Source organism: Salmo salar, chromosome ssa20, assembly GCF_905237065.1.
Source record: "Salmo salar chromosome ssa20, Ssal_v3.1, whole genome shotgun sequence".
Classification (NCBI taxonomy): domain Eukaryota; kingdom Metazoa; phylum Chordata; class Actinopteri; order Salmoniformes; family Salmonidae; genus Salmo; species Salmo salar.
Genome location: NC_059461.1, coordinates 4314431 through 4335213, shown reverse-complemented (window position 1 = coordinate 4335213; position 20783 = coordinate 4314431). Strand labels below are relative to the sequence as shown.

At 46.7% G+C, this 20783-nt stretch overlaps 1 protein-coding gene across 4 annotated transcripts in view; it reads left to right on the top strand.

Annotated features, from left to right (window-relative positions):
• The window catches only part of LOC106579820 (serine/threonine-protein kinase TAO3), a 133961-nt gene that overhangs the window by 46844 nt on the left and 66334 nt on the right, over positions 1–20783 (top strand). For 2 of the 4 annotated variants that reach the window (XM_014160027.2, XM_045704275.1), the window contains exons 2-3: positions 10137–10229; positions 18099–18177. The gene's annotated coding sequence lies outside the window, so the exon portion shown is untranslated. The remainder of the gene's footprint in view (positions 1–10136; positions 10230–18098; positions 18178–20783) is intronic. The other 2 variants (XM_014160025.2, XM_014160026.2) reach the window with 1 other exon arrangement.

Here is a 20783-nt window from a genome sequence, read left to right as displayed (position 1 = left end):
GTTATGCTGTAACACTAGCTCCATCATCTGTTATGCTGTAACACTCGCTCCATCATCATGTTATGATGTACTACTAGCTCCATCATGTTATGATGTACTACTAGCTCCATCATGTTATGATGTACTACTAGCTCCATCTGTTATGATGTACCACTAGCTCCATCATGTTATGATGTAAGACTAGCTCCATCTGTAATGATGTAACACTAGCTCCATCATCTGTTATGATGTACTACTAGCTCCATCAGCTGTTATGTACCACTAGCTCCATCTGTTATGATGTACCACTAGCTCCATCTGTTATGATGTACCACTAGCTCCATCTGTTATGATGTACCACTAGCTCCATCTGTTATGATGTACCACTAGCTCCATCTGTTATGATGTACCACTAGCTCCATCTGTTATGATGTACCACTAGCTCCATCTGTTATGATGTACCACTAGCTCCATCTGTTATGATGTACCACTAGCTCCATCTGTTATGATGTGCCACTAGCTCCATCTGTTATGATGTACCACTAGCTCCATCTGTTATGATGTACCACTAGCTCCATCATGTTATGATGTACTACTAGCTCCATCTGTTATGATGTACCACTAGCTCCATCATGTTATGATGTAAGACTAGCTCCATCTGTAATGATGTAACACTAGCTCCATCATCTGTTATGATGTACTACTAGCTCCATCAGCTGTTATGTACCACTAGCTCCATCTGTTATGATGTACCACTAGCTCCATCTGTTATGATGTACCACTAGCTCCATCTGTTATGATGTACCAATAGCTCCATCTGTTATGATGTACCACTAGCTCCATCTGTTATGATGTACCACTAGCTCCATCTGTTATGATGTACCACTAGCTCCATCTGTTATGATGTGCCACTAGCTCCATCTGTTATGATGTACCACTAGCTCCATCTGTTATGATGTACCACTAGCTCCATCATGTTATGATGTAAGACTAGCTCCATCATCTGTTATGAACGTACTACTAGCTCCATCATCTGTTATGATGTACTACTAGCTCCATCATCTGTTATGATGTACCACTAGCTCCATCATCTGTTATGATGTAACACTAGCTCCATCATCTGTTATGATGTAACACTAGCTCCATCATCTGTTATGATGTAACACTAGCTCCATCATCTGTTATGATGTAACACTAGCTCCATCATCTGTTATGATGTAACACTAGCTCCATCATGTTATGCTGTACCACTAGCTCCATCGTCTGTTATGCTGTACCACTAGCTCCATCGTCTGTTATGATGTACCACTAGCTCCATCGTCTGTTATGCTGTACCACTAGCTCCATCGTCTGTTATGATGTACCACTAGCTCCATCGTCTGTTATGATGTACCACTAGCTCCATCGTCTGTTATGATGTACCACTAGCTCCATCGTCTGTTATGATGTACCTCTAGCTCCATCGTCTGTTATGATGTACCACTAGCTCCATCATGTTATGATGTAAGACTAGCTCCATCTGTAATGATGTAACACTAGCTCCATCATCTGTTATGATGTACTACTAGCTCCATCAGCTGTTATGTACCACTAGCTCCATCTGTTATGATGTACCACTAGCTCCATCTGTTATGATGTACCACTAGCTCCATCTGTTATGATGTACCAATAGCTCCATCTGTTATGATGTACCACTAGCTCCATCTGTTATGATGTACCACTAGCTCCATCTGTTATGATGTACCACTAGCTCCATCTGTTATGATGTACCACTAGCTCCATCTGTTATGATGTACCACTAGCTCCATCTGTTATGATGTGCCACTAGCTCCATCTGTTATGATGTGCCACTAGCTCCATCTGTTATGATGTACCACTAGCTCCATCATGTTATGATGTACCACTAGCTCCATCATCTGTTATGAACGTACTACTAGCTCCATCATCTGTTATGATGTACTACTAGCTCCATCATCTGTTATGATGTACCACTAGCTCCATCATCTGTTATGATGTAACACTAGCTCCATCATCTGTTATGATGTAACACTAGCTCCATCATCTGTTATGATGTAACACTAGCTCCATCATCTGTTATGATGTAACACTAGCTCCATCATCTGTTATGATGTAACACTAGCTCCATCATCTGTTATGATGTAACACTAGCTCCATCGTCTGTTATGATGTAACACTAGCTCCATCGTCTGTTATGCTGTACCACTAGCTCCATCGTCTGTTATGATGTACCACTAGCTCCATCGTCTGTTATGATGTACCACTAGCTCCATCGTCTGTTATGCTGTACCACTAGCTCCATCGTCTGTTATGATGTACCACTAGCTCCATCGTCTGTTATGATGTACCACTAGCTCCATCGTCTGTTATGATGTACCACTAGCTCCATCGTCTGTTATGATGTACCACTAGCTCCATCGTCTGTTATGATGTACCTCTAGCTCCATCGTCTGTTATGATGTACCACTAGCTCCATCGTCTGTTATGATGTACCACTAGCTCCATCGTCTGTTATGATGTACCACTAGCTCCATCGTCTGTTATGATGTACCACTAGCTCCAACAGCATCCATGTTCTTCTAATCTTCTGAACGAGAGTAAGATGCGATTAAGATTGATTGGAGATGTAAAGTACTGAACGAAGTACTCCATCGGTGATTCTATTAATCAACATTCAGTAGCTGCTATGAGGAGCAATAGTCCTCCCCAGCCAAGCTGTCCCCAGCCAAGCTGTCACTCTGAGTATAGGCATATAACTATGAAGGGAAAAGACCTGGAGTGAACTGTAGCGGTGGGCCATGTGCTTTACAGGTTCGTGTAAACTGGCTGGTTCCAGCCCTGAATGCTGATTGGCTGACAGCAGTTGTAAATCAGCCCGTATACCATCGGTATGACAAAATGTTTATTTTTATCGCTCTAAATAAGTTGATAACCAGTTTATAATAGCAATAAAGCACCTCTGGGTTTTGTGGGATATGGCCAATATACCACAGCTAAGGACTGGTATCCATTAGAACAGCCATTGGCCATATACCACACCACCTCGTGCCTTATTGCTTTAGTAGTGGGCCAGAGCCTGTATGCCTAAATGGTGTGTCTGAGCAGCAGTGCTGATCTAGGATCAGCTTCTCCCTGTCCATGTTATTATTTATCATGATCTAAAAGTGCAAACTCTTCCTGGAAACTCTCTATTCTGAGACTGTTCCTGAATAAGGCCCCAGATCCAAAGACTACTGGTACCTAAAGGCTGATCTCTGTAGCCTCACTCTCATGATTCATAGTGAGTCTTCTATAGAGCCGTCCTATTAATTTGCGTCACTAAGCTCTGAATATGGTAGCTCCTCAGACTGCTTTGAAAGCTATAAATCCTGTTGTGTAGCAGAAGTCTGTGTGTGTCAGTGTCTGCGCACCCTGTTATCAGTCACCCTATCTGAGATAAGTCACGTCTATAAAATCCCACCAACAGCATGTGGCGCTGCCACCAAAACAGGACATTCTGTTGAGTTGAGGGTTGTGGGTGTGAGTTCATGTCTTGTTTGTACTTACTGTAACCGGCTGTAGACATCTGGTACAAGTTTGTATCATCTTTGTTAGTCGGCAACATATTGAATCAGTCCATTTTATTTTTGCGTGTCTGTGGATCTCTGCGTGTCTGTGGATCTCTGCGTGTCTGTGGATCTCTGCGTGTCTGTGGCCCTACTTAAACCCAATGCTAGATTTAAGACACTGACGTACATGCACGCATACACATATGCACACACAACCTATGTCTCTCTCTACAAATGGCACTCATCTTTAGAGCTGCAGCTAGTTCTGTGACATTAATACGGTTAGATTCTAGTCCAATTAATTTCCCCCAGACCGGGGGAGCCCACCAGCTGAGCAGCAGCCAAAATCGGCTTAATATTAGCCCCTAAAAAAAAGAAAAAGAATTCATGTCAGCCAGACTGTCTCTCCTCTCCTCCCCTACTCCCCTCCTGTCTCTCCTCTCCTCCCCTACTCCTCTCCTCTCCTCTCCTCTATCCTTTCTCAATTCAAGAAGCTTTATTGGCATGGGAAACATGTGTTAACATTGCCAAAGCAAGTGAGGTAGATGATATACAAAACTGAAATAAACAATAAAAATGAACAGTAAACATTCCACTCACAGAAGTTCCAAAAGAATAAAGACATTACAAATGTCATTATGTATATACACAGTGTTGTAACGATGTAGAAATGGTTAAAGTACAAAAGGGAAAATAAATAAACATACAGTGAGGGGAAAAAAGTATTTGATCACCTGCTGATTTTGTACGTTTGCCCACTGACAAAAAAAAATGGATCTGTCTATAATTTTAATGGTAGGTTTATTGAACAGTGAGAGACAGAATAACAACAAAAAATCCTGAAAAACGCATGTCAAAAATTTTATAAATTGATTTGCATTTTAATGAAGGAAATAAGTATTTGACCCCCTCTCAATCAGAAAGATTTCTGGCTCCCAGGGGTCATTTATACAGGTAACGAGCTGAGATTAGGAGCACATTCATAAAGGGAGTGCTCCTAATCTCAGCTTGCTACCTGTATAAAAGACACGTGTCCACAGAAGCAATCAATCAGATTCCAAACTCTCCACCATGGCCAAGACCAAAGAGCTCTCCAAGGATGTCAGGGACAAGATTGTGGACCTACACAAGGCTGGAATGGGCTACAAGACCATCGCCAAGCAGCTTGGTGAGAAGGTGACAACAGTTGGTGCGATTATTCACAAATGGAAGAAACACAAAAGAACTGTCAATCTCCCTCGGCCTGGGGCTCCATGCAAGATCTCACCTCGTGGAGTTGCAAGGATCATGAGAACGGTGAGGAATCAGCCCAGAACTACACGGGAGGATCTTGTCAATGATCTCAAGGCAGCTGGGACCATAGTCACCAAGAAAACAATTGGTAACACACTACGTCGTGAAGGACTGAAATCCTGCAGCGCCCGCAAGGTCCCCCTGCTCAAGAATACATATACATGCCCGTCTGAAGTTTGCCAATGAACATCTGAATGATTCAGAGGACAACTGGTGAAAGTGTTGTGGTCAGATGAGACCAAAATTGAGCTCTTTGGCATCAACTCAACTCGCCGTGTTTGGAGGAGGAGGAATGCTGCCTATGACCCCAAGAACACCATCCCCACCGTCAAACATGGAGGTGGAAACATTATGCTTTGGGGGGGTTTTCTGCTAAGGGGATAGGACAACTTCACCGCATCAAAGGGACGATGGACGGGGCCATGTACCGTCAAATCTTGGGTGAGAACCTCCTTCCCTCAGCCAGGGCATTGAAAATGGGTCGTGGATGGGTATTCCAGCATGACAAGGACCCAAAAAAGGCAACAAAGGAGTGGCTCAAGAAGAAGCACTTAAGGTCCTGGAGTGGCCTAGCCAGTCTCCAGACCTTAATCCCATAGAAAATCTGTGGCGGGAGCTGAAGGTTCGAGGTGCCAAACGTCAGCCTCAAAACCTTAATGACTTGGAGAAGATCTGCAAAGAGGAGTGGGACAAAATCCCTCCTGAGATGTGTGCAAACCTGGTGGCCAACTACAAGAAACGTCTGACCTCTGTGATTGCCAACAAGGGTTTTGCCACCAAGTACTAAGTCATGTTTTGCAGAGGGGTCAAATACTTATTTCTCTCATTAAAATGCAAATCCTTTTATAACATTTTTGACATGTGTTTTTCTGGATTCTTTTGTTGTTACTCTGTCTCTCACTGTTCAAATAAACCTACCAATAAAATTATAGACTGATCATTTCTTTGTCAGTGGGCAAATGTACAAAATCAGCAGGGGATCAAATACTTTTCTCCCTCACTGTAAATATGGGTTGTATTTAAAATGGTGTTTGTTCTTCACTGGTTGACCTTTTCTTGTGGCAACAGGTCACAAATCTTGCTGCAGTGATGGCAAACTGGTATTTCACCCAATTCTTTTTGGATCTGTGTAATCTGAGGGAAATTTGTGTCTCTATGGTCATACATTTGGCAGGAGGTTAGGAATTGCAGCTCAGTTTCCACATCATTTTGTGGGCAGTGTGCACAGAGCCTGTCTTCTCTTGAGAGCCAGGTCTGCCTACGGCGGCCTTTCTCAATAGCAAGGCTATGCTCACTGAGTCTGTACAGATTCAAAGCTTTCCTTAAGTTTGGGTCAGTTACAGTGGTCAGGTATTGTGCCACTGTGTACTCTGTTTAGGGCCAAATAGCATTCTAATTTGCTCCTCCCTCTCTCCCTTTCTCTCTCCCTTTCTCTCTCTCTCTCTCTCTCTCTCTCTCTCTCTCTCTCTCTCTCTCTCTCTCTCTCTCATCCCCCCTCCTCTCTCTCTCTCTCATCCCCCTCCTCTCTCTCTCTATCTCTCATCCCCCTCCTCTCTCTCTCTCATCCCCCTCCTCCTCTCTCTCTCTCTCTCTCTCTCTCATCCCCCCTCCTCCTCTCTCTCTCTCTCTCATCCCCCTCCTCCTCTCTCCCAATCCTCCCTTTTCAGTCACTCAGATAGCATAAGCCATGGCAAAATATGTTGAGACACTGTCATGCGTACACACACACACACATACACACTGTCATGGGTACACACACATCAATAAGTGTCTGAAGGACGTCTGCACACGTACTCACAGTTTGTCCTGCACATAGATCACTCGCGCAATCACACACTCACTCTCTCTCTCACACACACACAGTCTAACACACAGCCACACAGCAATAACAGTGTCTGAAGGCCGTCTCCTGCCCTTGGCAGCGGGGCGTTCTCTGACCTAGCACTGTTAGTCACATCACACATCAAATATAGGACCCCCTTTCTCCCCCTCATTTTCTCTCTCATCCTGTGGCCAATCTCTTCTCCTCTCTCTCTCTCTCTCTCTCTCTCTCTCTGCCGCTCTCTCTGCCCTGCCGCTCTCTCTGCCCTGCCGCTCTCTCTCTGCCCTGCCGCTCTCTCTGCCCTGCCGCTCTCTCTGCCCTGCCGCTCTCTCTCTGCCCTGCCGCTCTCTCTCTGCCCTGCCGCTCTCTCTCTGCCTGCCGCTCTCTCTCTCTGCCTGCCGCTCTCTCTGCCTGCCGCTCTCTCTGCCTGCCGCGGCCTGCCGCTCTCTCTGCCCGCCGTTCTCTCTGCCTGCCCCTCTCTCCTCTCTCTCTCTGCCCTCCCTCTTTTTGCCTCTCTCTCTGCCTGCCTCTCTTACACTCCCTCTCTTCCTGAAGGAGGGAAGGCGAGGAGGACTTGAGAGCTAACTTTCCCACGGCTCCTGCCTCCTGTTTCAGTTATAAATCACGTAGCGACACTCACAAGAAGCACAATACATTTAGGTCCTCTTTTCCTCCTTTATTTTTCAAACGGTGGCTTGTTATCCCTGATCGGAGGCCAGTGGTATCTAGAGGAGAGAGATCTGAGGCCTGTGGTATCTAGAGGAGAGAGATCTGAGGCCTGTGGTATCTAGAGGAAAGGGAGAGATTTGAGGCCTGTGGTATCTAGAGGAGAGAGAGAGATTTGAGGCCTGTGTTTACTAGAGGAGAGAGAGAGATTTGAGGCCTGTGTTTACTAGAGAGATTTGAGGCCTGTGTTATCTAGAGGAGAGAGAGAAATAATTTGGAGAAAGAGGAAGTAGTTATCTTGGAAGAGCTTAGGGGTCGTTGGATGAATAATGTGAGTCTCTCTTTTCTTTTGGCTGTTGTCTGGTTGGATGGATGTTCACATCACAACATGTTATTTTGTTGTCTTGCCACTGACAGCATGGCCAGACTGGAGCTAGGTGCCAGAGTTCACTAGTCCTTGCTGATAACAAGCGTACCCATGACGTGATGCGTACCCATGACGTGATGCGTACCCATGACGTGATGCGTACCCAACAATGCTTGAAAATATGAGGAGTGGTACTCAATGATGTGTTGTTGGACTTAGGTTCGCCCCAAACGTAATGCTTTCTATTCAGGACCTGAAGTTACATTTTTTGCCACATTTTTAGCAGTTTAACTTTAGTGCCTTACTGTAAACAGGATGTGATTATTGTTGATGTGACAGTACTGTAACTAGCTAGCTGCTACCAGACCAGAGCTCTTGTAGATGTGACAGTACTGTAACTAGCTAGCTGCTACCAGACCAGAGCTCTTGTAGATGTGACAGTACTGTAACTAGCTAGCTGCTACCAGACCAGAGCTCTTGTAGATGTGACAGTACTGTAACTAGCTAGCTGCTACCAGACCAGAGCTCTTGTAGATGTGACAGTACTGTAACTAGCTAGCTGCTGCCAGACCAGACTTCTTGTAAACTCAGCAAAAAAAAGAAACGTCACTTTTTCAGGACCTTGTCATTCAAAGATAATTTGTAAAAATCCAAATAACTTCACAGATCTTCATTGTAAAGGGTTTAAACACTGTTTCCATTGCTTGTTCAATGAACCATAAACAATTAATGAACATGCACCTGTGGAACGGTCATTAAGACACTAACAGCTTACAGATGTTAGGCAATTAAGGTCACAGTTATGAAAATGTAGGACACTAAAGAGGCCTTTCTACTGACTCTGAAAAACAGCAAAAGAAAGATGCCCAGGGTCCCTACTCATCTGCGTGAACGTTCCTTAGGCATGCTGCAAGGAGGCATGAGGACTGCAGATGTGGCCAGGGCAATAAATTGCAATGTCAGTACTGTGAGATGCCTAAGACAGCACTACAGGGAGACAGGACGGACAGCTGATCATCCTGGCAGTGGCAGACCACGTGTATCAACACCTGCACAGGATCGGTACATCCGAACGTCTCACCTGCGGGACAGGTACAGGATGGCAACAACAACTGCCCGAGTTACACCAGGAACGCACAATCCCTCCATCAGTGCTCAGACTGTCCGCAATCGGCTGAGAGAGGCTGGACTGAGGACTTGTAGGCCTGTTGTAAGGCAGGTCCTCACTAGACATCACCGGCAACAACGTCGCCTATGGGCACAAACCCACCGTCGCTGGACCAGACAGGACTGGCAAAAAGTGCTCTTCACTGACGAGTCGTGGTTTTGTCTCACCAGGGGTGATGGTCGGATTCACATTTATCTTATAAGGAATGAGCGTTACACCGAGGCCTGTACTCTTGTGCGGGATCGATTTGGAGGTGGAGGGTCCGTCATGGTCTGGGGCGGTGTGTCACAGCATCATCGGACTGAGCTTGTTGTCATTGCAGGCAATATCAACGCTGTGCATTACATGGAAGACATCCTCCTCCCTCATGTGGTACCCTTCCTGCAGGCTCATCCTGACATGACCCTCCAGCATGACAATGCCACCAGCCATACTGCTCGTTCTGTTTGTGATTTCCTGAAAGACAGGAATGTCAGTGTTCTGCCATGGCCAGCGAAGAGCCCGGATCTCAATTGAGCACATCTGGGACCTGTTGGATCGAAGGGTGAGGGCTAGGGCCATTCCCCCCAGAAATGTCCAGGAACTTGCAGGTGCCTTGGTGGAAGAGTGGGGTAACATCTCACAGCAAGAACTGGCAAATCTGGTGCAGTCCATGAAGAGGAGATGCACTGCAGTACAACCTCTTCAGCGTCTGATCCCGTTAGCGGGATCAAAATCCAGCGAAAAATCATATCGCCAATTAGCATTAAAAAAATGCGACAGTACTGTAGCTAGCTAGCTGCTGCCAGACCAGAGCTCTTGTAGATGTGACAGTGCTGTAACTAGCTAGCTGCTGCCAGACCAGAGCTCTTGTAGATGTGACAGTGCTGTAACTAGCTAGCTGCTGCCAGACCAGAGCTCTTGTAGATGTGACAGTACTGTAGCTAGCTAGCTGCTGCCAGACCAGAGCTCTTGTAGATGTGATAGAACTGTAGCTAGCTAGCTGCTGCCAGACCAGAGCTCTGTTGTATCTTCGTGGATGGGGATGCTCTACCACCTAACCAACTCAGGGTATGATAGGCCTAGACTGTACTAGCCACTAACAGTGTGCTCGAACAACCTGTAAGGGTTATGAATTATTACAGTGCACTTCTGATACGTACATATTTGTTTAAGTACAAACTCTGTTGAAGTGAATTACGTAATTTCAACCAGTTTTAATCAGTTATGTCATGAAGTTTTCTGTATTTTATTTATTTATGTAAGTATGCTCTTTCCTCTACTCTGTTTCCTCAGGTTTTTCTCCATCTGTCCCAGCCATGAAGCAGCAGAGTGGACTATAGACCCGCTCTGGGCCTAGAGAACAGTACAACTCCCTCACATACTAAGGTAATGATGCATGTAGTCGTTCGGCGCTAGCAGACAGCTACTGTACAGGGGCGATTCCACTTCGGCATTACCCCAAAATAGTTTTGGTGTCCCAGATTGTTCTGGCAATTCTCACATCAAAGCTTCATTTGAAAATCATGATGAAAGTGGCCCTTTTAGACCTGTACCTGTTTCCTGACAATCTGTGAACTGTACATGACAGACATCTTGGTGTCATTATACTGTAAGACCCTATGATCTGAACTGTACATGATACAGACACCATCTTGGTGTCATTGTGATTCATTGATTTCCTTTTTGTACTATTCAGTCCTTTCACTCTCCCCTCCCTCCCTCCGTTATCTAAATCATTCTGTCCATATTGCATGGAAGCAGGCGACTGTGGAAAATGAGTCTGCTCTTTATTAAGGGTTGTACACATGACATTGATAGTCGATCTTGCATTCAGCTCAATGTTGACGTCTGAATGCCAACAGTTTCATGTGATTCAACATGTAAAATCAGTTTGCACTCTGTTCACAAGTACTCTCAGCAGGCAAGTGCTATTGGTGGGTTGAGCCCTAATGGTTGGTGAGTTGAGCCCTAATGGTTGGTGAGTTGAGCCCTAATGGTTGGTGGGTTGAGCCCTAATGGTTGGTGGGTTGGAGGCCCTAATGGTTGGTGGGTTGGAGGCCCTAATGGTTGGCGGGTGGGGTGGAGGCCCTAATGGTTGGCGGGTGGGGTGGAGGCCCTAATGGTTGGCGGGTGGGGTGGAGGCCCTAATGGTTGGCGGGTGGGTTGGAGGCCCTAATGGTTGGCGGGTGGGTTGGAGGCCCTAATGGTTGGCGGGTGGGTTGGAGGCCCTAAGGGTCGGCGTGTTTGTTGGAGCCCTTAATGGTCGGTGTGTGTGTGTGTGTGTTAGAGCCCTAATGGTTGCTCCTCTCTTGCTGCTCTACATACTCAAGCCGGCATGAAGATGCTGCTGCTGCCTTCGTAAAGCAGTTGCTCAGAATTAGACTCTTCACTGGGAGAAGAGAAGCACATACACACAGAACGCCAGAAGCAAAGCTGGCTGTTGAGTCACACAGCAGAGAGAGCTCAGAGAGTTGGGGAGCCCATAGCCAAGGCAGAGGGGGGGACAGACAATCTTTTTGGTAGGGTGGAGAGGGAGGGCTGGGTTTTCAGATGGAGGGAGGGAGGGCTGGGTTTTCAGATGGAGGGAGGGAGGGAGGGCTGGGTTTTCAGATGGAGGGCTGGGTTTTCAGATGGAGGGCTGGGTTTTCAGATGGAGGGCTGGGTTTTCAGATGGAGGGCTGGGTTTTCGGATGGAGGGCTGGGTTTTCGGATGGAGGGCTGGGTTTTCGGATGGAGGGCTGGGTTTTTCGGAGGGAGGGAGGGCTGGGTTTTCGGAGGGAGGGAGGGCTGTGTTTTTCGGAGGGAGGGCTGGGTTTTTCGGAGGGAGGGAGGGCTGTGTTTTCGGATGGATGGAGGGAGGGCTGTGTTTTCGGGTGGAGGGAGGGAGGGCTGGGTTTTCGGATGGAGGGAGGGAGGGCTGGGTTTTTCGGATGGAGGGAGGGAGGGCTGGGTTTTCGGATGGAGGGAGGGAGGGCTGGGTTTTCGGATGGAGGGAGGGAGGGCTGGGTTTTTGGATGGAGGGAGGGAGGGCTGGGTTTTTGGATGGAGGGAGGTGGAGGGAGGGCTGGGTTTTTGGATGGAGGGAGGGAGGGCTGGGTTTTTGGATGGAGGGAGGGAGGGCTGGGTTTTTCGGATGGAGGGATGGAGGGAGGGCTGGGTTTTCGGATGGAGGGAGGGAGGGCTGGGTTTTCGCATGGAGGGATGGAGGGAGGGCTGGGTTTTCGCATGGAGGGATGGGCAGAGAGCTGGGTTTTCACATGGATGGATGGGCAGAGAGCTGGGTTTTCACATGGATGGATGGGCAGAGAGCTGGGTTTTCACATGGATGGATGGGCAGAGAGCTGGGTTTTCACATGGATGGATGGCAGAGAGCTGGGTTTTCACATGGATGGATGGCAGAGAGCTGGGTTTTCACATGGATGGATGGCAGAGAGCTGGGTTTTCACATGGATGGATGGCAGAGAGCTGGGTTTTCACATGGATGGATGGATGGAGAGAGGGCTGGGTTTTTACATGGATGGATGGAGAGAGGGCTGGGTTTTCACATGGATGGATGGATGGAGAGAGCTGGGTTTTCACATGGATGGATGGAGGAAGGGAGGGAGGGAGGGCTGGGTTTTCACATGGATGGATGGAGGAAGGGAGGGAGGGCTGGGTTTTCACATGGATGGAGGGAGGGCTGGGTTTTAGTGTAGGAGGGTGAGCGAGAGTAGCGGGAGGAGGGGGTTGCCAGAGGGGAGAGGGGGTGGTTGATTCCAAATTCTACTGAATGTGTGTCCGTCCGACCGTGTGCGCATGTGTATAACCCATGTTTCAGCGCGGTGAGAGAATACATCTCACGAATCACTTTAATCTCTACTGCTTAATTCCCCCTCACAGGCATACTCCGATGTCCTATAGTTGTTCATTACAATTGAATCAACACATATCACCCATTCATATCCAAATGAGACTGAATGACCGTGTGTTATTAATACTGTAAAGTACACGTACACTCCACAGTGGTGATGAGGGGTGAAGCGTTATTACTGCACCCAGGCTGTCCGTCTTGATTAGTAAGGCTTTACTGAAGTGCAGTGATTCTCTATGGGATTGAATACCACAGTATAATATCAAAAGCCCTAATCCTACTCTGTAATATCATGCTAGTAATATAAAGTGAAAGGATCATTATCTAATTATCTCTCTCTCTCTCTGTCCCTCTGTCTTTCCCAACATCCATTCATTATCTCAATGCACAATTAAAACGACAGTTGGGCTATAGCACAAAATCAAATACAACTGGACAAAGCATGATGAAAGATAATGTTGTTGGAAGCCTTGGCAGAGGCCAAGTGCAGGCAATGGCAAATATTTTCTAATATTCCTTTGTCTGTCTGTCTGACGCACACGTGATGGAGCAATGACTGTCTGATGAGGAACGGTCTTTCTTACTGTGGTGAGTTAGGTTATATAGGACTGCGTCATGATGACGAACGGTCTGTCTTACTGTGGTGAGCTAGGTTATATAGGACTACGTCATGATGAGGAACGGTCTTTCTTACTGTAGTGAGCTAGGTTATATAGGACTACGTCATGATGAGGAACGGTCTGTCTTACTGTGGTGAGCTAGGTTATATAGGACTACGTCATGATGAGGAACGGTCTGTCTTACTGTGGTGAGCTAGGTTATATAGGACTACGTCATGATGAGGAACGGTCTGTCTTACTGTGGTGAGCTAGGTTATATAGGACTACATCATGATGAGGAACGGTCTGTCTTACTGTGGTGAGCTAGGTTATATAGGACTATTATATAGACCTTCGAGTGAAATGCTGACTGACAGGCCCTCAACCAACGGGTGTAAACCTCACAGTGAAATGCTGACTGACAGGCCCTCAACCAACGGGTGTAAACCTCACAGTGAAATGCTGACTGACAGGCCCTCAACCAACGGGTGTAAGCCTCACAGTGGAATGCTGACTGACAGGCCCTCAACCAACGGGTGTAAACCTCACAGTAAAATGCTGACTGACAGGCCCTCAACCAACGGGTGTAAACCTCACAGTCAAATGCTGACTGACAGGCCCTCAATAAAAAATGCTTTAAGAAGATTTAAGATTTTTTTTAAATAAATATTTACATTTACATTTAAGTCATTTAGCAGACGCTCTTATCCAGAGCGACTTACAAATTGGTGCATTCACCTTATGATATCCAGTGGAACAACCACTTTACAATAGTGCATCTAAATCTTTTAAGGGGGGGGGGTTAGAAGGATTACTTTATCCTATCCTAGGTATTCCTTAAAGAGGTGGGGTTTCAGGTGTCTCCGGAAGGTGGTGATTGACTCCGCTGTCCTGGCGTCGTGAGGGAGCTTGTTCCACCATTGGGGTGCCAGAGCAGCGAACAGTTTTGACTGGGCTGAGCGGGAACTGTGCTTCCTCAGAGGTAGGGGGGCCAGCAGGCCAGAGGTGGATGAACGCAGTGCCCTTGTTTGGGTGTAGGGCCTGATCAGAGCCTGAAGGTATGGAGGTGCCGTTCCCTTCACAGCTCCGTAGGCAATCACCATGGTCTTGTAGCGGATGCGAGCTTCAACTGGAAGCCAGTGGAGAGAGCGGAGGAGCGGGGTGACGTGAGAGAACTTGGGAAGGTTGAACACCAGACGGGCTGCGGCGTTCTGGATGAGTTGTAGGGGTTTAATGGCACAGGCAGGGAGCCCAGCCAACAGCGAGTTGCAGTAATCCAGACGGGAGATGACAAGTGCCTGGATTAGGACCTGCGCCGCTTCCTCTGCGAATGTTGTAGAGCATGAACCTACAGGATCGGGTCACCGCCTTGATGTTAGTGGAGAACGACAGGGTGTTGTCCAGGATCACGCCAAGGTTCTTAGCACTCTGGGAGGAGGACACAAGGGAGTTGTCAACCGTGATGGCGAGATCATGGAATGGGCAGTCCTTCCCCGGGAGGAAGAGCAGCTCCGTCTTGCCGAGGTTCAGCTTGAGGTGGTGATCCGTCATCCACACTGATATGTCTGACAGACATGCAAGGATGCGATTCGCCGCCTGGTTATCAGAAGGGGGAAATAAAATAAAATAATAAAAAAATCGAATTCTAAAAATCTAAATAAAAAAGACAAAATAATAGATATAAAAACGAAAAAATAATAAACATATATTTTTTTTAAGTGTTAAGTAAAAAATAGATAAGTAAAAAATACAAAAAATAAAGTTCAAAATAATTGAAGAGCAGAAGTAAAATAACAATAGTGAGGCTATATACAGGGGGTACCGGTACAGAGTCAATGTGTGGGGGCACAGGTAAGTTGCAGAAACATCTACATGTAGGTAGAGTTAGTGACTGCATAGATAATAAACAGAGTAGCGTAAAAGAGGGGTCTGGGTAGCTCTTTGATTAGCTGTTCAGGAGTCTTATGGCTTGGGGATAGAAGCTGTTAAGAGGCCTCCCGGGTGGCACAGTGGTCTCAGGATTCTAGGTTCGAGCCCAGGCTCTGTCGCAGCCGGCTGCGACCGGGAGGCCCATGGGGCAGCGCACAATTGGCCCAGCGTCGTCCGGGTTATGGAGGGTTTGGCCGGCAGGGATATCCTTGTCTCATCGCGCACTAGCGACTCCTGTGGCGGGCCGGGCGTAATGCACGCGGACCAGGTCGCCAGGTGTACGGTGTTTCCTCCGACACATAGGTGCAGCTGGCTTCTGGGTTGGATGTGCATTGTGTCAAGAAGCAGTGCGGCTAGGTTGAGTTGTGTTTCGGAGGACGCATGGCTATCGACCGTCGCCTCTCCCGAGTCCGTATGGGAGTTGCAGCGATGAGACAACTGTAACTACTACCAATTGGATACCATGAAATTGGGGAGAAAAAAGGGGTAAAAAAAGAAGACTTTTGAACCTAGACTTGGCGCTCCGGTACTGCTTGCTGTTGTCTTTGACAATTTTTCGGGCCTTCCTCTGACACCGCCTGGTATAGAGGCACCAGTGATGTACTGGGCCGTGTGCACTACCCTCTGTAGTGCCTTGCGATCGGAGGCCGAGCAGTGATGCAACCAGTCAGGATGCTTTCAATGATGCAGCTGTAGAAACTTTTGAGGATCTGAGGACCCATGCCAAATCTTTTCAGTCTCCTGAGGGGGAATAGGCTTTGTCGTGCCCTCTTCATGACTGTCTTAGTGTGTTTGGACCATGATAGTTTGTTGGTTATGTGGACACCAAGGAACTTGAAGCTCTCAACCTGCTCCACTGCAGCCCCGTCGATGAGAATGGAGGTGTACTCGGTCCTCCTTTTCCTGTAGTCCACAATCCTCTTCTTTGTCTTGATCACATTGAGGGAGAGGTTGTTGTCCTGGCACCACACGGCCAGGTCTCTGACCTGCTCCCTATAGGCTGTCTCATCAATGTTGGTCATCAGTTGTTTCATCAGAAAACTTGATGATGGTGTTGGGGTCGTGCCTGGTCATGCAGTCATGAGTGAACAGGGAGTACAGGAGAGGACTGAGCATGCACCCCTGAGGGGGCCCCCGTGTTGAGGATCAGTGTGGCGGATGTGTTGTTACCTACCCTTACCACCTGGGGGCGGCCCGTCAGGAAGTCCAGGATCCAGTTGCAGAGGGTGTCGTTTAGTCCCAGAGTCCTTAGCTTAGTGATGAGCTTTGAGGGCACTATGGTGTTGAATGCTGAGCTGTAGTCAATGAACAGCTTTCTCACATAGGTGTTCCTTTTGTCAAGGTGAGAAAGGGCAGTGTTGAGTGCAATAGAGAGTGCATCATCTGTGAATCTGTTGGGGTGGTATGCAAATTGGAGTGGGTCTAGGGTTTCTGGGATAATGAGGGCTATGACCAGCCTTTCGAAGCACTTCATGGCTACAGACGTGAGTGCTATGGGTCGGTAGTCATTTTGGCAGGTTACCTTAGTGTTCTTGGGCACAGGGACTATGGTGGTCTGCTTGAAACATGTTGGTATTACAGGCTCAGACAGGGAGAGGTTGAAAATGTCAGTGAAGACACTTGCCAGTTGGTCAGCGTATGTTTGCAGTACACCTTCAGGTAATCCGTCTGGCCTTGCGGCCTTGTGAATGTTGACCTGTTATAACTCACATCGGCTACAGAGAGCGCGATGCTCTCATGCATGCTTCAGTGTTATTTTTCCTCGAAGCGAGCATAGAAGTAAATTGGCTCGTCTGGTAGGCTTGTGTCACTGGGCAGCTCTCGCCTGTGCTTTGTAGTCTGAAATAGTTTGCAAGCCCTGCCACATCCGATGAGCGTCAGAGCCGGTGTTGTATGATTAAATCTTAGTCGGTGGTTTGTCGAAGGGCGTAGCGGGATTTCTTATAAGCTTCCTGGTTAGTATCCTGCTCCTTGAAAGCGGCATCTCTATCCTTTAGCTCAGTGCGGATTTTGTATGTACGTACGGTCACTGTGGGGATGACGTCATCGATGCACTTATTGATGAAGTCAGTGACCAATGTGGTATACTCCTCAATGCCATCGGAAGAATCCCGGAACATATTCCAGTCTGTGCTTGCAAAACAGTCCTGTATCTTAGCATCTGCTTCATCTGACCACTTTCTTATAGACAGAGTCACTGGTGCTTCCTGTTTTTGCTTGTAAGCAGGAATCAGGAGGGTAGAATTATGGTCAGATTTGTCAAATGGAGGGCTAGGGAGTGCTTTGCTGGTAGAAATGCGGTAAAACGGATTTGAGTTACCCTGCATCAAAGTTCCCGGCCACTTGGGCGCTGCCTCTGGATGTGCATTTTCCTGTTTGCTTATGGCTGTATACAGCTCATTGAGTGCGGTCTTAGTGCCAGCATCAGTTTGTGGTGGTAAATAGATAGCTACGAAGAATATAGATGAAAACTCTCTTGGTAAATCGTGGACTGTGAGCAAAACCGCGAGACTTCCTTAGATTTCGTGCACCAGCTGTTGTTTACAAATATACATAGACCGCCACCCCTTGTCTTACCAGAGGCTGCTGTTCTATCCTGCCGAACAAGCTTAAAACCCGCCAGCTGTATGTTATTCATGTCGTCGGTCAGCCTGGACTCGGTGAAACATAAGATATTACAGTTTTTAATGTCCCGTTGGTAGGATATACATGATCGTAGTTCATCTATTTTATTATCGATTGATTGTACATTGGCTAATAGGACCGATGGTAAAAGTAGATTGCCATCTCGGCATAGGATCCTTACAAGGCACCCGGACCTTCATCCCTGATACCTCAGTCTCTGATACCTTCGTCTCTTTCTCCTGCGAATGACAGGGATGAGGGCCTTGTCGGGCGTCTGATGTACATCCTTCCCGTCCGACTTGTTGAAGAAAAAGTACTCCTGCAGTACGGGGTGAGTAATTGCTGTCCTGATATCTAGAAGTTTTTTTTCGGCCATAAGACACGGTGGCAGAAACATAACGTACAAAATAAGGAACAAATAATGCGAAAAAACACACGCAATAGAACAATTGCTTACGGGATCGTAAAAAGGGCAGCCATCTCCTTCGGCGCCATTCTTCATTATTATAATGGTGAGAGGTTAGCATGTCTTGGGTATGACTTTCTCACGAATCATGGTAGCATCCACATTAATGAAGTGTTAATTCCTTACAAGTGTTGGAATGTTTCTTCCACTTTGACATCATAGTATTTAGTGTAGATTGTTGACAAAAAAAGTACAATTAAATTCATTTTAATCCCACTTTGTAACACAACTAAATGTGGAAAAAGTCAAGAGGTGTGAATACTTTCTGGATACACAATCTATCTCACTGTACCAGGTGGTGCTCAGTGGAATAGAGCTCTCCTGCTGAGTGTGTGTGTGTGTGTGTGTGTGTGTGTGTGTGTGTGTGTGTGTGTGTGTGTGTGTGTGTGTGTGTGTGTGTGTGTGTGTGTGTGTGTGTGTGTGTGTGTGTGTGTGTGTGTGTGTGTGTGTACTTGCGCGCATCGAGTCTTTGTAGTGCGGGCAGAGGGCACTAATGGGTGGCTCTCATGCTGGGCTGACTCAGATGGTCAGGGGTTCATTGACCCCTGTGCTGCGTGTTAGAGGTCTTCATGCATCCAAATAGTGGACGATAAATAACCTAGCTATAGCATCTATCATAGTGGACGATAAATAACCTAGCTATAGCATCTATCATAGTGGACAATAAATAACCTAGCTATAGCATCTATCATAGTGGACAATGAATAACCTAGCTATAGCATCTATCATAGTGGACAATAAATAACCTAGCTATAGCATCTATCATAGTGGACAATAAATAACCTAGCTATAGCATCTATCATAGTGGACGATAAATAACCTAGCTGTAGCATCTATCATAGTGGATGATAAATAACCTAGCTGTAGCATCTATCATAGTGGATGATAAATAACCTAGCTGTAGCATCTGTCATAGTGGATGATAAATAACCTAGCTGTAGCATCTATCATAGATCATAGTGGACGATAAATAACCTAGCTATAGCATCTATCATAGGGGATGATAAATAACCTAGCTATAGCATCTATCATAGTGGATGATAAATAACCTAGCTATAGCATCTATCATAGTGGGCGATAAATAACCTAGCTATAGCATCTATCATAGTGGATGATAAATAACCTAGCTATAGCATCTATCATAGTGGATGATAAATAACCTAGCTATAGCATCTCTTGGTCTACTAGCAAGAGTTGGCTTGTTGGTTGGTTGCGGTCTCTCTCTCCCTCTTCCCTGCTCTCCGTGTCTCTCTCTCCCAGTACTGCCCCTCCCCGCCTGCTAGAGCGGCACCTCTCTCTCTCTCTCTCTTTCTGCCTCTCTGCCTCTCTCTCTCTCTCTCTCTGCCTCTCTCTGTCTCTCTGCCTCTCTCTGCCTCTCTCTCTCTCTCTCTGCCTCTCTCTCTCTCTCTCTGCCTCTCTCTTAGTAAAGTCGCTTAAAAATTACTTTTCTGCTGCTTACCTCACTGGGATCGGTCTGGATCCGACCAGGTCTATATGGAACGGGTCTCCATTTAAAAAAATCTATGCATATCAGGTCCGGGTGGGAAAGCCCCAGGTCCATTTCGGACTTTTTGGTCCCGTGAAGACGTTTGCGTGTGTGTGTATCAGAGCAGAGCTGTAGAATGTAATATTCAGCAGCCTGATGGTCTTCTTTCATAGCAACACGTTTGAAGATGAATTAGTAATGGCAGTGCAGTGGCCTCGGGGAGCCCACAGCGTGAGAAACCACCGTATTGGTGGGTGAAATGTGTGTATTTGTGTAAGAGGATATGTGAGGGCATGTCTGTTTACCAATATTCTTAACGGGAGTGTATGTTTGTGTGCAATTGCAAAGGTGAGGACCTGTGTGTGCCTTCGCGCAAATGCTAGGTCCTCATCACTCTACTTTACTACCCCCTCTCTATCACTATATATATATATATATATATATATATATATATATATATATATATATATATATATATATATAGAGATAGATAGAATAGAGAGAGAGATAGAGAGAGAGAGAGAGAGAGAGAGAGAGAGAGAGAGAGATGAGGAAGAGAGAGAGAGAGAGAGAGACGTCTACACACACATCCCCACAAGCACTCACACATATGCACCCACTCATTCGCACGGACACATGCATGTATGTGTGCTCACTCGTGCGAGTGCACGCACACACACACGTGAGCACACATGCTTCGATTTACACACACACACCCACGCACTAACTCCCTAATCTGTCTAAGCCGCGTCCCTAATCACATCCCTCAGCACAGTGTCATTCATAGATAGATCTGCAATTATTTCAATATGCGCATGCACACACACACATGGTGTAAGCGGGTAGTGAGGATCAACAGCACAGTTTCAACCTGTTGTTGCCTGGTTGCATCACATCACACATTCCTGGGGTGAGGAGCAAGAAGAGAGGGAAGAGGGATGGAAGCAAAGGGGCCCTAGAGAGGCCATGTGACCTCTTAATTTGC